The 15176-nt window shown below is 43.6% G+C and overlaps 1 protein-coding gene across 1 annotated transcript in view; it reads right to left on the reverse strand.

Annotated features, from left to right (window-relative positions):
- The window catches only part of SULF1 (sulfatase 1), a 176451-nt gene extending 161484 nt beyond the window's left edge, over positions 1 to 14967 (reverse strand). Inside the window, exon 1 of the mRNA XM_073330899.1 lies at positions 14703 to 14967. The gene's annotated coding sequence lies outside the window, so the exon portion shown is untranslated. The remainder of the gene's footprint in view (positions 1 to 14702) is intronic.
- Positions 14968 to 15176: the final 209 nt, after the last annotated feature.

A 15176-nucleotide genomic window follows, 5' to 3' on the forward strand; every position in this document is an offset into this window, starting at 1 on the left:
CCAGCCCTTTAACTGTAGGACTGAGAGATCCCCAGAATTAATCTGACCATTAGATGCAAGATGAGTGAGTGGGCTAGCCACTTATTTCCTGAAGATACTGAAAATCAGGGAAGTGGAAACGGTACTCTGTCCTTGAAAGTCAGGAAAGAAACTGGATCTTTCATGAGATGGGATCATATGGTAAGGGGGCTGGAGGGAGGTGGGATCAGACTGATATTTAAGCTAGATGATATTCAGAACCAGATGTCTAAATATCATCTAACAGCAGGGCCAACAAGCTAAGCATGTAACCAAATATGCTTCACTCCATCCAAGTAACCATCAATACTAGGGCAAAGCCCAGTTTGTATTTAAAAAAAATTCTTCCTGGAAGAGTCTTGTGTTTCTTAGGTTGTTCTGCCCGCTACAATTCATATTCCTACTTTGCCAGCTCTAGCAGTTCCTTATCTATCCGTCCACGTTTGTTTATGGTGCCCAGCACCATGGTGTAGAGCACAAGTTGCAGAGAAAGCTGTGATGTTATACTGTTGTATATAAATACTTTCCTCTTTCCATCAGCATAGGGATTGGCTCACCTTTGGCAGTAGCAACATTCCAGCTGTCAGGGGTTTGGTTCAGAATTGTGTGTTGTAATGCACTAAAGTTTCCAGTATCTACTGCAGCAGCTTCAACAGCTGTGTGCGATCTGCACTAAGTATTTAGTTAACAGTTTTGTTTAAGCTATGTTTATTGAGTCTACTCTAAAACAGAACAGGTGAAAAATCAAAAGTGTGCTAGTTTCATTTGAGAGTATAATTGCAGATCTCACTCTCCTCATGCAGAAGGGTGAGGGGAGGGGTCAAATGCCTCCACAACAGCACTCCCGCTATCCCTACATCAACTCCATGAATCCATTGATGCATGCACAGGGAGTGATAGGGCAGAGGTAGGAAGAATGCACATAGTCCCCTCCATCCCTCTACCCCATGCCCTGTGGCAGTCAGGGAAAACAGTTAATCCTACATGCTTAAGTGCAGGGGAGAGAGACACTATCAGAGAACAGAGCCACGGGGGCTCAGCACCTCCATATGGATGACCCTGTGCCCCCAAGGATTCCAGGGGATTCAGAGGGTTTGAAGGCCACAACCTCTCTTTCTCTTGTGAGGCAGATGGAGGAATCCCTGGTGCACCAAATGAAAGGATGCAGGAGAAGGTTTCCAAAAAGGAACCTCACAGAGTTCCCGAGCAGCAATGCAGCTTTAAATATAGCACAAAATTATAATCTGCTCCACTAGATTCTGTTTACACTGCAAGATAGAACTCTCTAAAATGTATTGAGGGACAACCACATTGTAAGTATGTCATGTTGCTGTGGTGCAGACAAGCTCTACATTCAAAATGCAGGTAGAGATTTGTTTATACGAAGAGAAGGAATTGAAGGACACAATGGGAATGCAAGATGGTAAACTGGAGGAAAACTTAAAAGGCACACTTGCTTGTTTTTGTGGCTTTTGGGGAGTTTTTTTGGTTTGATTTTATTATGTCTCCTGCACATGCTCCTGAATGAAGCTACTTGTTATTTGTTTGTGGAGTCTGGTGTCCACAGAACACATATTCTGACTTTTCTCTTCCACCTCCCTTAACTTTCCCCTCTCCCACTGCAGGCACACTCCCAAGGAGCCTCTCTGTACCAGTGAGACAGGGATCAAGACTCTTCAGTATCACTATGAACTGGAATCTGAATTCACACAGCAACAGAGTAGAGGAAGCCTTAGCCTATGAGTCTGCATGCCAGCTATAGGCTCAAAGTTACAGTGAGATAAGAATGTTGACTTTCTACTGATACTAAGATAAAAGGAACTAGCATAATGCCTGGCAGATAAACAGAATTTGAGTTTACTTCAGAACATTTTTATTGCTCTAACTATGGTAATCCACTCCCTCTAATCCCTCATTCTGGTGACCAAGCAGATATTGATACAATCTCAGTTAATACACTGACTCCAAATGTAAACAAGATCATAGGAATCCAGAGTATATTTTCTTATCTATTATGTTAGATATAGATTAAAGAATTAATATATTAGAGCTAATCTATTCTCTTTAATAGAAATAATGGAGAATGACAACAATTAAGGAAAGTTTCTGATAAAATGGAATTCAATGATTGATTTAATATTTAATATTTTTTTTAAAAAAACCCATCAACACTCTAGGATTACTTTGAAATCTAACATCTTTGCGTTATGCAGTCCTTGGGAAAACTGAAAGTGAAGAGGCATTCTGTACTTATTATTTATTGTATGTTCAATTTATTATGGCACTGCTGTTCTCTAATTTTGGACTGGCATGCCTCCCACGCAGCCAAATTAGTGGGAGGCAATCCTCAAAAGGTTTAGAACAGCTAAATCATGAAACATATGATATTGAACCTTTCAGCATCTTTTTTCTCCATCTTCCATTCTCCTTCTCCTTCCCCCAAGTCAAATATTCCCCTCCCCCCATGATTTCTTCCTTCTCCTAACCCCAGCAACTCCCTATATGTGACTTGCAAGATCTTTGATCCCTTTATATTTCTCCTCCATTCCCATGCCCCCCCAACCCAGTAAGCACCAGTGCTTAATTTGTAATGAAAAAGGGGCTGAGGCTCAAGCAATTTTTTTTTACATTCACAACTGATGCAGCAAGCCCAGAGGTGCTGGGGCTATGAACTGCCAAGTCTTGAGGTGCCGGGACTCAGCCTTGTCAAGCCCTGGCACAAATTAAGCACAGGTAAGCACTGTATCTTTGGAGATATTCTATCAGGTGGCAGCAGTGGGTGTTGCAGACATACTTTGTTGTAATACAGTCAAATAATTTAGAATAAATGAAGTAGGCCCTAGATACTCCAATTATTATCGGCCGTCACAAACCCCTGTAGAGTCCCTTTGACTTGGATGAAGCTCCTAACATGTGCACTGGTCTGAACTAGTAGATCCAGTTGCAGGTTCAGGGCTTTAATTTTGTAAACAACTAAGTCTTTTCATTGATAATTTGAAAGTAGGAAAAGTGACTTAATTCATCTCCAATTATGCTCTAAAACGGTTTAACCAGCTCTTCTCCTCATCTTTGAAATCCAGAGTCTCAGTAAATTCTATAAAAAGTTGAACGCTCATCCTGTGGAAGGTGAAGATGACAGATTCAAGCAACGGGGAAGAGCTATTTCAAAGCCATTTAGAGCAAGTTAATGCTCACCCCCATTTACTCATCATCCCTTGCTTGCAGGCTAACTTTAAAACCCAAAGGCCTCATTCATCTTCCTGTTACACTCAACCTTATGCTCAGCTGAAAGACATATTCTAATAATTAAAGGTGCTTTTGCAAAGCAGCAATTCAATGTATAGTTCTGCTTCTCTTTTCCTTCTTTGTAATAGTTTCTCTTCAGAGTTCATTTAAAAGTATAGAAGCGGTAAACAGACACTTCAATATTCTGAGTCACAATGGAGCAATTCTCTCCGTGAAACCAGATATTTTTTCTATGAAACTACACACATTTATCCCCTTAGTCATCATGTTTGTCCATGCTTGAGACTCCATCCTCATTACAAGGCTCTGTTGTTACACACAGCTCTACAGTGTGCTGGCTGTCTGTTGCAATAAAACATTAAAAAGCCTATAGTTTTATTAAGAAATGTTTCAGAAATGCCACAGAAATGCCACAATGAGAAAGGGCAAAAGTCATTTTTTAAAATATATTTGTAAATTGCGGATACAGTATTGCCAATCCCAAGCATTCACAAATGATGAGACTGGCTTAAAAGTGATAAGGCTTTTATTGCTTTTAAAATATATTTTGGGTTCTATTTACTTGCCTTCCAGTTTGTGAAACTTTAGGTTGCAGTACCTTCATTTTTTCGAGTTTTTCTCTGCAACCATGAGGGCTAGATTTTTTTAAAAATGAGCTCAGATTCTCATGTAACCTCTTGATCCCAATAGTTGGGGCTTTAAGAACAACACTAAATATCACAAGACCTGTATTAAAAGTGCAAGTACTGCAATTGGTAATACTACAGACATTTACGTTCATAGGCTCATTAACACTTTTTTCTCTTTTTCAATGAAAGTAACTGAAAGCAGTGCATGTGCTGTAATAATGATCAGCTTCAAACTTTGAAATTACAATATTGGAACATACCATTAGCCCATTTTTGTGGAGGTTCTTGAGGAAAGTAACCTTCCTAATCCCCCACATGCCCATTCTCCAGAACCAAGTACTCACCATTCATGTACCAAAGTGCTCCCATTCTTCTCCATGGGCAAGGCACCCCAGCTGAACTTCATCTTCCCATGATGCACTGCAGCCACACAACTGCCATGTTTCACTGTGGTGCATCATGGGAAATGTAGTCCTACCAGGGAGTCCTTCGTATAGAGAACTGGAGTGTGAGGCACCAGAATGACAACTCTCATGAATCACCAGAATTGAAGTTTTTCAGTTTTCAGGTGTTCAGCTTTTCAATTAAAAAATTAAAATTTCTGTGGAAAATTGGATATTTCTAATAATTCCTCTGATATTTGGGTCCAAAAAGCAACTAGTCAACTAAATCCACAGGACAGCCCTGATTCTCATAGGGCTGACACAGCTCTATCTTGGAGCATGCAAACCTAGTTTTCAGGAAAATTATTGTGTCTCAATTTTTTAGTGTCTCAACATGATAATGTAAAACAGGGAGATAGCAGCAAGATGTGTTTGGGGGTTCCACCAATATTATCTTTGCTAGGAGGCCTAAAATATTCACAAAAATAGACTTTGTAATGTAATTTGTAGTTATAGATAAATTTGTGCAATGCTCAGGGTTGGAAATATGCTAAGGCACATTTTTAGGAAAGTCATGGAAGTCTTACTAAAAAGATCAACTGTTACAAAAATGCTTCACTGTAACCAAATGATTAGTGATGGTCAAGTCTGAAAAGGTTCAGAGCTTCAGCACTGTGACCGCAGCTACCCCTGTACTCACACCTTACTGCAATAATATTTATAAAAATATGCCTTGTAAGGTATCATATGAAAGCTAACAACATGCTGATTATTTATATTATAAAATGCACGTGTTAAGAATATATATGAAGTTATGAATTCCCTCGGTATGATGTTACTAAAACATGTTTAAGACCAGATAGCCAAACCTAGGTGAAAGGTGATAAACAGGTCTGTCCAAGCTATCTCAAGACACATATTAACAGTAAACAAAGCCATTGAGCTAAACTGGTGGGGGTTATTGTGATCCTGAACTGAGAGATAGAGAATTAACCAGGCTTCTGAACCCCAGAGAGACCCAGAAGTCTGAATCCCCAGGAGGCCCTCCTGATTTGTAAGACAAAGCCATCTCTTTGGGGATATACGTGTAAGTAGGGTTTGAATGAGTTCTCCCCTGACATCGAGTGATGAGCTGGTGGAAAAAACTTCAGGAACAGATTGCGTTTGCATAGCCACACATACTCTGCCTTGATGAACATGTAAGGCGACTGCTGCCCCCTTACTAACATTCAGGGGAGGTGTTTTGGTTGGCTAGCTCCCAGTACTAAAAGGGGAAGGGTCTATGGGAAATCAGGACCCTGAGACTGACAGTCCCCAGGAACAATGGGGAGAGGCCAGTGCTTCAGGTCAGCCTGAATGACAGGGCAGGCAGGAGGGGAGGGATAGCTCAGTGGTTTGAGCATTGGCCTGCTAAATCCAGGGTTGTGAGTTCAATCCTTGAGGGGGCCATTTAGGGATCTGGGCCAAAAACTGGGGATTGGTCCTGCTTTGAGCAGGGGGTTGGACTAGATGATCTCCTGAGGTCCCTTCCAACCCTGATATTCTATGATTCTAATCAGGGAGTCAGGAGGCCAGGGAGGTCCCTTCCCCTGTGGGAGCTGGAATTGCCTGGGTCAGACAGAGTGGAGCCAAGCTAAGGAGAAAGCAGGGGGCCCAAGCTGAGCTGGGGAGCAGAGCTGTGCCAGATCCAGAGGGAGCAGACCCAGTGCTGGAGCAGAGCCCCAAAGCCAGAGGCACAGCCCAGAGAGAGCAGACTTGCCCTGGGAGAAGAGCTGCAGTGGCCAGAAAAGCAGCCCAGGAAGCAGGTCAGTGCTGTGAGCAGAGTCACAGAAGCAGCCTGCAGAGCAGACCTGTCCTGGGAGCAGAGCTGCAGCAACCAGAGCCAGGGGGGGCCAAAGAAGCAGCCCAGGGAGCTGGAGGCAGAGCAGCAGCAGTAGCAGCAGTGCAGAGACAGAGTGGTGAGCTGGGGCTGGAGCAATCTGGAGCTGGGTGTGGTGAGCAGCTGGGGAGGTCGAGGGGGACCCTGGGCAGCAGGCCCAGCACAGGGAGATACCTCAGCCAAGAGGCTCTGCAGGCCAGGCTTGAATCGTAACCCCAACAGGGCAGGGGTGACACTGGGAAGAAGGGTCCTACCACTTAGAGCCTGAGAGCGTGTGGCCACCACCAGAGCAAGTGTCCAACCCACAGCATCCCTGCAGCATCGCCAGGGCTTGAGAAGAAGGCCTGGGACTTACAAGGAACAGACTGTGAACTGCCCTGACGTTCCAGAGACACTGTTTGTGATGTTCCCTGCCACAGAGCAGGGTGATGTGTTTCCTTTAACCTTTCCCATTTTTCCTTATTCTTTTAAAAGTAATTGTTAATTAAATAACTTGCATTGCTTTAAATTGTGTGTAATAATCAGTGGGTCAGAGAAGTGCCCAGTGCAGAAAGAGTTCCCTGGAGTGGGAACACCCTAGCCCCTGTCCTAGGTGACCACAGCATGGTTGGGGGGGTCAAGGCCCCCAGAAATCCTGGGCCCAACCTTGTCGGGGTTACGAGGACTCTGCCAGACAGGAGAGTGGAAGGGAAGTCCTCAAGGGCAGGGAGGCCTCTGGGTAAAGGAAGTGGAATCAAGGACTCAGATCCTTTTGCTAGCCCACTTCACCGGGGTAGGCAAAAGCCAGGAAAGTTCCCCACAATAGCGGGACTATTCCCCCGCTTACACGCAGAATGACAGAGCTGCTGTGCAAAAATGATCACTTTTGGTTGGTGTTGGGTTACAAATCATTGAATGCAGGGGTAATGAAATGTAGTTGTCATTATTGTATGAGTAAAGGGCAGCAAAACTTACTTAGCCTGTCCTGATTGAGAGGGTCACTCTCAACTGAACCTCACTCACTTAGCAGGGGGTAGGGATGCCAAATCCCAGTGATGATGAGGGGTGTGTGGACTCTGCTTAAAGAGTTCTTGACAACATTTGACCTTCCCCTCTCCAGTGCTTATAACAGAATTGATTAGACTCAGTTGAGAGTCATTATTTCTATTCAGGGATTACCAGATCTGAATCACTAATGATTAGGTCTACGAGCTATGCCTTAGATGCGGTGTAGGAACAATGGTGAGATGAAAGACAATGCAGAGGCTGTGGCAGTGAAGTTCCCTGCTACTCAGTGAAGTCACTAGGGATCTGAATTAAGCAGTAGAACCTCAGAACATGGGACTGAAGAAATGTCAGTGAGCAACCTGCAACAGCAATGTAAAGCAGCCGCAGCATGTGACCAGTGGCAGCGGAGGCGGCAGCAAACAGCCAGTAGAAGAGGTGCACAGCAACCACAGAGACATTGCTTGATGTCCCTGCTCACTTCTTGGGTGGCAGGTGAACCCCTGTGAACACACTTAAGAACTCCAGGGCTTTGCTAATCAAGGATAGCCAACTGCGAGTGAGATGCAGTGAAGGGTGTTAAAGGGACAGTCATTCTTTGGACTTTCCCCCACATGGTGGGAAACTGAGGCAAAAGACTTGCCCAATGCACTGTGGAGTTGCATTTGTTTATGGTCTCATGCCTTTGAATATGGTAGTGGTGTTTTCCCAAATTAACACTTGGCTCCCTTTCCCTTTTATTAAAAGTTCTTTATTGTTATACACAGACTCAGTGCTTGGGAGTGGGGAAGTGTTGTGTTTTAGAAGTGCCCAGGAGTAGTATTAGGTTTTTCCAGATTACTGGGTGGGAGATTGAGCTGGTTCTGTATGTATAGAGAACCCCTAGATATTGAAGCTGGCCCTTGTTGCTGTCAACGCCATTTGGCAAAAGGGTTACGTAAGAAACAGAGAGAGACTCCAATCTTTATCCTTCACCTTAGGAGACAAAGAAAACAAACAATTTGATCTCTGTGACGGATCCTGACCAGGCTAGCCAGTAAAGGCTAGAAAGGAGACTGGGGGTGAGAGAAACCATCTTGAACAAAAACTGTGTTTTGCTAGATTAAGTTTTAGACTTTTATATGTCTGTTTTCACTTTTATTTTCTCATAGCCATCTCTACCTTTCTCTCTTTTACTTTTTATCCCTTAAACCATGCTCTTTTGCTAATCATTTTATTTTGATTTCATTACAAATCATCAGTACTGTGTAATTTCAGTAAAGTGTATGCTTCTGGAAAGCTGACAGGTTGGAATGTTTCATTGTCTCTGCAAAGGCAGCAAATGTAACACTTTCTTTATGAGGGTCCAGTGAGAGGGCCTGGTCCCTGCAGCAGCATGATGTGGGAGCGAATTTGGGACTGGCAGGATACTAAGGTCAGCCTGCAAAAAATAACCAGGTTGTGCAAAAGCCAGGGTGTGGCTTGTGGGCTACTGGCAGGCTGTTGGGATCAGAATTCTGGACCAAAGCTGAACAGCTATAAGACACCCAGTAGAGCGCTTTGTATCCGCAGATATACGCAGACCATTTTTGCGGATGCAGATACAAATTTTGTATCCACATAGGGCTCTGTGGCACACGCTCACCCGAACGTAGCGGCTGTCACCCAGCCTGTAGGTTTCAGCTCAGCTCTCTGTGAGTCACGCAGCAGCACGCTGCGCATTCGGGGAGTTGTAGTCCCCAACTTGCTCTGAGGGAGGAGGTAAACTACAACTCCCAGAAGGGAGTGAGCCAAGTGCCATTTTGAAGGTGAGGCTGTTCTTTAAACGAGCAGGTGGCACTGGCTGCATGCATTAGAGCTGCCACAACTGAATACAGGTGTTAGGGTTACCAATTTTCTTATTGCAGAAAACCGTACACCCTTGTCCCTCCCACTCCCCTGCCCCTAGGCTCAACCCTGCCCCATCTCTTCTCTGAGGCCCCGCCTGCTACTTACTCCATCCCCCCTCCCTCAGTTGCTTGTTCTCCCCCACCCTCTCTCACTCACTCATTTTCACTGGGCCAGGGCAGGCTGCGGGAGGGGGTGAGGGCTCTGGGGTGGGGCTGGGGATGAGGGGTTTGGGGTGCAGGGCCAAGGGGTTTGGAGTGTGGGAGGGGGCTCTGGGCTGGGGCAGAGGGTTGGGGTGCAGGAGGGGTTAGGGCTCCGGTGTGGGGCCAGGGATGAGGGGTTGGGATGCAGGAGGGGGCTCCAGGCTGGGGCCAAGGGTGGGGGCAGGAGAGGTGAGGGCTCCAGCTAGGGGTGTGGGCTCTGGGGATGAGGGATTTGGGGTGCAGGAGGGCACTCTGAGGGGACAAGGGGTTCAAGGGGTGGGAGGGGGATCAGAATTGGGGTAGGGAGTTGGTGTGCGGAAGGGGGTGAGGGATGCAGGCTTCAGGCAGCACTTATCTCAGGCAGCTCCCAGAAGCAGTGGCATGCCCCCCCCCCCGCACTGGCTCCTACGCAGAGGTGCAGCCAGGCGGCTCTGCACGCTGTCCTATCCGCAGGTGTCACCCCCGCAGCACCCATTGGATGTGGTTCCCGGCCAATGGGAGCTGTGGAGCCAGTGCTTGGGGCAGGGGCAGTGCACGTAGGAGCCAGAGTGGGCACACGCTGTTGCTTCCGGAAGCCACGTGGAACCAAGGCAGGCAGAGAACTTATCTTAGCCCCACTGTGCCGCCAACCGGGGTCACTTTTCACTGGCTGTTCTGGTCAAAAGCCAGATGCCTGGCAACCCCCGAATTGTAGCGGGAAAGGAGGTACAGCAGGGGAAAGCAGGTAGCAGGGCAGGAGGTCTCTAGGGAGAAGTGAGGCTGCACAATGGCTTGTGGAGTTTAGAGCCCTGCAAATCTGCAGACAATTTTTGCAGATCAGATGTGAATACACCTTTTTGTATCCACACAGGGCTCTAGTTACAAGGCAGATAGATAGTGACGGAACCCCTTACTTGCCGGGGTGAGCCTCAAAACACCACGTGTCAATAAGCACACAGAAGAATAAAGGGAACCCCGAGGGTTGTGGAAGTTTCCCCATCAGTGGCAAATTTTAAATCAAGATTGGATGTTTTGGGGATGTTCTATGGCCTATGTTATGAAGGAAGTCAGACTGGCTGATTGCTAGGTCGCTTCTGACTCCAGAATCTATGAAAGACCTATCCAAACTCCCTAAGGGCATGTCTACACTTATTTCCGGAGCAATGGATCCAGCAGGGGTCGATTTATCATGTCTAATGAAGATTTATCATGTCTAGTGAAGACGCGATAAATTGACCGCCGAGCGCTCTCCTGTCAACTCCGGTACTCCACCGGAACGAGAAGTGTAGGCGGAGTCGATGGGGGAGCGGCAGCAGTCGACCTACCACAGTGAAGACACGGTGGTAAGTAGCTCTAAGTACATCAACTTCAGCTACGCTATTTTCATAGCTGAAGTTGCGTAACTTTAGACCGACTTAAGTTGCCCCACGCCCCGTGTAGAGCAGGCCTAAGCCTTGCCCACAAAGCTGTTTGAATGACCACTCTGATTTTGGGGAACTCCAGATATTGAGAGTAACTCCAGATATTTGTGTAAATAGGATCACTTGTCAAGGCCTTTTAGTTGTGAAGATAGATATTCTTAGTGTTATGAATCTTCAAGGATTACAGATGGTAAGTTGGGCACTTTCTCATAATACAAGAACCTGGGGAGACTCAAAAGAAAACTAATGAGGCATTTTTGAACATGAACACACTTCCACGAGATATTGAGGCAAACACCTTAGCAGAAAAGTCCACTACCTTTGTTCTTTTTGCTTCACCATAGAATTGTCACTGAATTCCCATTCCCTGTTAATTTTGCAGCTCTCAGGGCAGTCAGAGTGAAGTCCTCAACTGTTATCGCATCAATTTACCTCCCCTCTCAAATAAATCCCTAAATGCCATGGTTTTATATATTTTTAAAAAGCCAGGAAAATCATGAAATCCATGACTCTCATGACATCCATGACAAGGGTGAAACCTTGTATGGATAAAGATAAACCCTGTCCTTACATAACATTTAAAACTCGTCATACTCCTTGGACAGTACTATAAAATTGAATGCACTCTGTAATGTACAGAATACTAGATAATAATTCTCTGTAATAAAATGATCTAGTCAGAATAGAATTTGCAAATCATTCAAAAATCATTCTTTCCATAGCTGCCTAACTTCCTATGAGTGTGGGTTTATAATGTCTTCCACATTTGGAAATAATGTCCCAGCATCACAGCATTTTAAATAGTTTGATTTTATCAGTCCCTGCCTGGAGTGAGAACTGTGATTATAACTCTCACACCAATACTTGCCATAAATATCCCTTTCCTACTAACACTGTCCTATTTAGCCTGTTTTTGTTTTTTTTAAAGTATTTACACACCACTTGGAAAAATACCAACTTTTTAAAAAAATGTGAGTTTACACCAAGCATATTTAAGCTTCTCTCTCTAAAACTGAGTCACGCCAGTGAAAGCTCAAGGAAGGCATGCCAATATGAAACTTCAACTTCTGCTGCTTATGACTTGAACAAGCTCACCCACCTCGATTATAAAGTGCTAAAAAGAGGAAGCCCCTGACAATTAACAAGATGACACATAATTAAGACAACCCACAGCAAAACACATTCTGGCTAGAAAACAAAGTTCTTGGGCTCTGACTTTTGCTTGCAGCAGTGGGTTAAAAAAAAAAAGATACTTAGGGAAAACAACTACAAAGTCAGTCTGTATCTGACCCTGTCTTCACTGTGGAGGAACATGAAAAAAAATCCTATTTCATTTAGGGTAAACCTCCCCATATCACAAGAACAATTGGTAATACAGACATGCCTGGGATGTTCAACATTCTACCAAGCAAACTAGCAGCAACAAAAAATGCAGTTTTCATGCAGCAATTTTTAGATCTTTTTTGTACCTCTGGAATTTCTGACCTTGTGTGTCTATCGGCAGATCTGTTGGGGGCACAGCAGTTGTATTGGTCCAGCTCTTTTTTCAGATTATTTTTATCTCACTATGAGGGACATCTTTGTGAGCTCTGAACACTTTTACAGCTGTTAGGATGCTAATGAGAACTTCATGTGTACCCAGCACAAGTGCTCTCAAGAAGAAAACAAATGTCAAACTGAGGTATGTGGAAGACGCCATAAATATGTCTTTGAATGTTTACCATCTGGAACAGTAGATTACATTTTGACAAGAAGCTGGACTACCCTGTGGGCATTGTCTTTTAAACAGCCCACTCATTAGAAGGGAAGGGAAAACATGATTTAATGTCCCCACTTTCTTCATAAGCTTTTCTGATGGTGTTGGGCAAACTATTTTTCCATAGTAAAATAATAAAAAAGATGGAAGTATATTTATCCAAACATTTTCTTAAAAGATTAGATCTGATGACCCATCTGACAGAAATCCATGGAGAAGGCAGCCTTATAATTAGACTGTGACTGCAGAATGTGCAGTGCAATTCACATTCCTGAAACTGCTGCACCTTGTCTTTGTTAGCAAGCTAAGCCATATCTTCATGGACAGAAATTGTTTTAAGGAACTTCACATCAACCAAAAACAGGCAGAATAAAGTGAAGAAATCAAATTTAAAGTTAAAGTAGAGTATTCCTTGTATAGGAGGTCTTAACACAAGCCTAGTTTGGTATTTTTTTTTTTAAACTGCAAAAGTTTCCACTGCTCATTAGAAAGATAAACTGGGCTGAGTGAAAAGTCAATATGCTCCAATTTCTTCACTCAACCCCAGTCAGGTTATGCAAAAAGAAAAGGAGTACTTGTGGCACCTTAGAGACTAACCAATTTATCTGAGCATAAGCTTTCGTGAGCTAAAGCTTATGCTCAGATAAATTGGTTAGTCTCTAAGGTGCCACAAGTACTTCTTTTCTTTTTGCGAATACAGACTAACATGGCTGTTACTCTGAAACCAGTCAGGTTATGCTGTCTTATTAGGATTTAGTTAATACTCTCTTTAAAATTGCTGTGAGGATACAGTTTTATTAAAGAATGTGTTTGAAAATACAAGCTAAGAACAATCTGTAAAGTGTCCAAACAGTCTGTTCGACTTTTTTTTTTTTTTTTTTGGTTTGAGGCAAAAATATATGTGCAACTTGAAACATGGTTTTGTGGGCACCGTTACACAGTTGAGTACCAGCCATAAATCCCCTTGCTCAGTCTACTAAACGGATCTTATTTCAGAACAGATTGTATACAGATCTTATTTCATTGTTCATATTGTTCATATTATTTCATCTTTATTTATTGTATACGGATCTTATTTCAGAACAGATTGTATACAGAATATCTCACCTGTATATGGTGAGGACAGTGTTAGATTTCTTTCACAAGTGGGAGAAACCAATTATTCATGAGCACCACAGGTGTGAGAGAGTTACTGCATGGAAGATCTGTCATAGTGGCAAAAGGAACACATCATTTAGTTACTCCATAAGGGAAGACTTTTAAAAGGATTTATTTTAAAATAAGCCACTTCAGCCTTCAGTACCTGTCAAAAGAAAGACTAGAGGAATAAACTGGGAAGATTAATTCTAAAATATCCAGAATTCAATTTGTGATCACTTTTTTTGTTTTTTTATTTAATTTGGTGGCTTTTTTTCTCCCCACATATCAGTGAAATTAATAGTCATTAAATGAAAGTGATAGTAAGTACTTACAGTGACTAATTTCTAATTAAATTTCTGCCTTTCCTCATGCCTAATGGTAAAAATCTCTTTACATTTAATTAACACTTCAGATAGCCTGTTTAGAATCTATAAATATAGCCAGCCTTTAATGATCCGTTATAGTGATACAGTACTACTTAGTTTTCAGTGACTTGTAAAACTTTCACAAACAGATCTGCAAATGAATTACATCCATCTGCTCTGCTGCAGCTGCAAGCGCAGTATTACATTGTATTCTTTCACTTCCTCCGTTTTCTGCTTCTTTCCTAACTTTAAATCCATGTGTAAGCCAAGCTAACTATACTCCAATCATCAGGAGCCCAGCCAGGTCTCTATAAAGGAGTCTTCAAACTTTACAGACATATCAAATGTACTTTCAAAACATTTTGGTTCGTTTCACAATGAGGCAGACAGTCCACGCTGCATAAAAGCAGTTAAGCATCTTGTCAGAATCTCAGAAAAACCATGCTAGGATTTTTCCCCCCAATGGTTTTCACTAATTCATTAATGTAAACATAGAAATGAAACTACTATGATAGCTCTGGCGATCTCTCACTTACTGAAGGTTTTTAGCACATGTGTGAGAGCGAGGGGGAGACAGTAGTAGTAGATACACTGCTCCAAACGAGATTTTCTAATCTACACCTTCAAAAGCGTGACCTTAACTGCATTAAGAGTGTTAGTTCTATGAAGACAGCCAAGCATCAAGCTATGGTCGCAGTTATCTGTCAGCCATACAATAGCTGCATTGATAAGGCAGCAGCAACTGGCTTTGACAAGTGTGCTGTGCTAGCATTCCGTTCAAAACCATGAAGGGGAAGGGGGTGGGGAGAGGCATTAAATGTCTTTTACTTTACCTGAACAAACTGCTTTTCTTTTAGCTGCTGAAAATGAATCCTCCCTCTTCTCCCAAAAGCTAAGTAGCTCTTCTTTTGCTTGCAACTCACACTTGCAGAAGACCACACAGCTCCAGCAAGGCAGCCTCCCTTCCCTAATCCCCACTCGAATGTGATGACACACACTAACCCCAACCATCTGTTGAAACACGTCCTCAAGCACTCAGCACAGCGGTGTGTCAAGACGGGCTGCCCAATCCAATCGCTGGGGCTGGGTGTCTCTTAAGGAGCTGGAGGCAGAGACAAGGACAGAAACTGTAGCTCTGAGAACTCTTAGCAAAGTAACCTGAGATTTTGGGAGAGAAAAGGGCGGCTATAAAGTAGAAGTGGGAGGTGCTGGTGGGAAGGTAGAGGGAGTGGATTGTTCTGGTGGCCAGTGTGTTATTTCTCACAACTCCTTGTATTCCCAAGGGACCACTGGGACCCTCACAGTAG

This window comes from Lepidochelys kempii, chromosome 2 (genome assembly GCF_965140265.1).
Source record: "Lepidochelys kempii isolate rLepKem1 chromosome 2, rLepKem1.hap2, whole genome shotgun sequence".
In the NCBI taxonomy this organism is placed as follows: Eukaryota; Metazoa; Chordata; order Testudines; family Cheloniidae; genus Lepidochelys; species Lepidochelys kempii.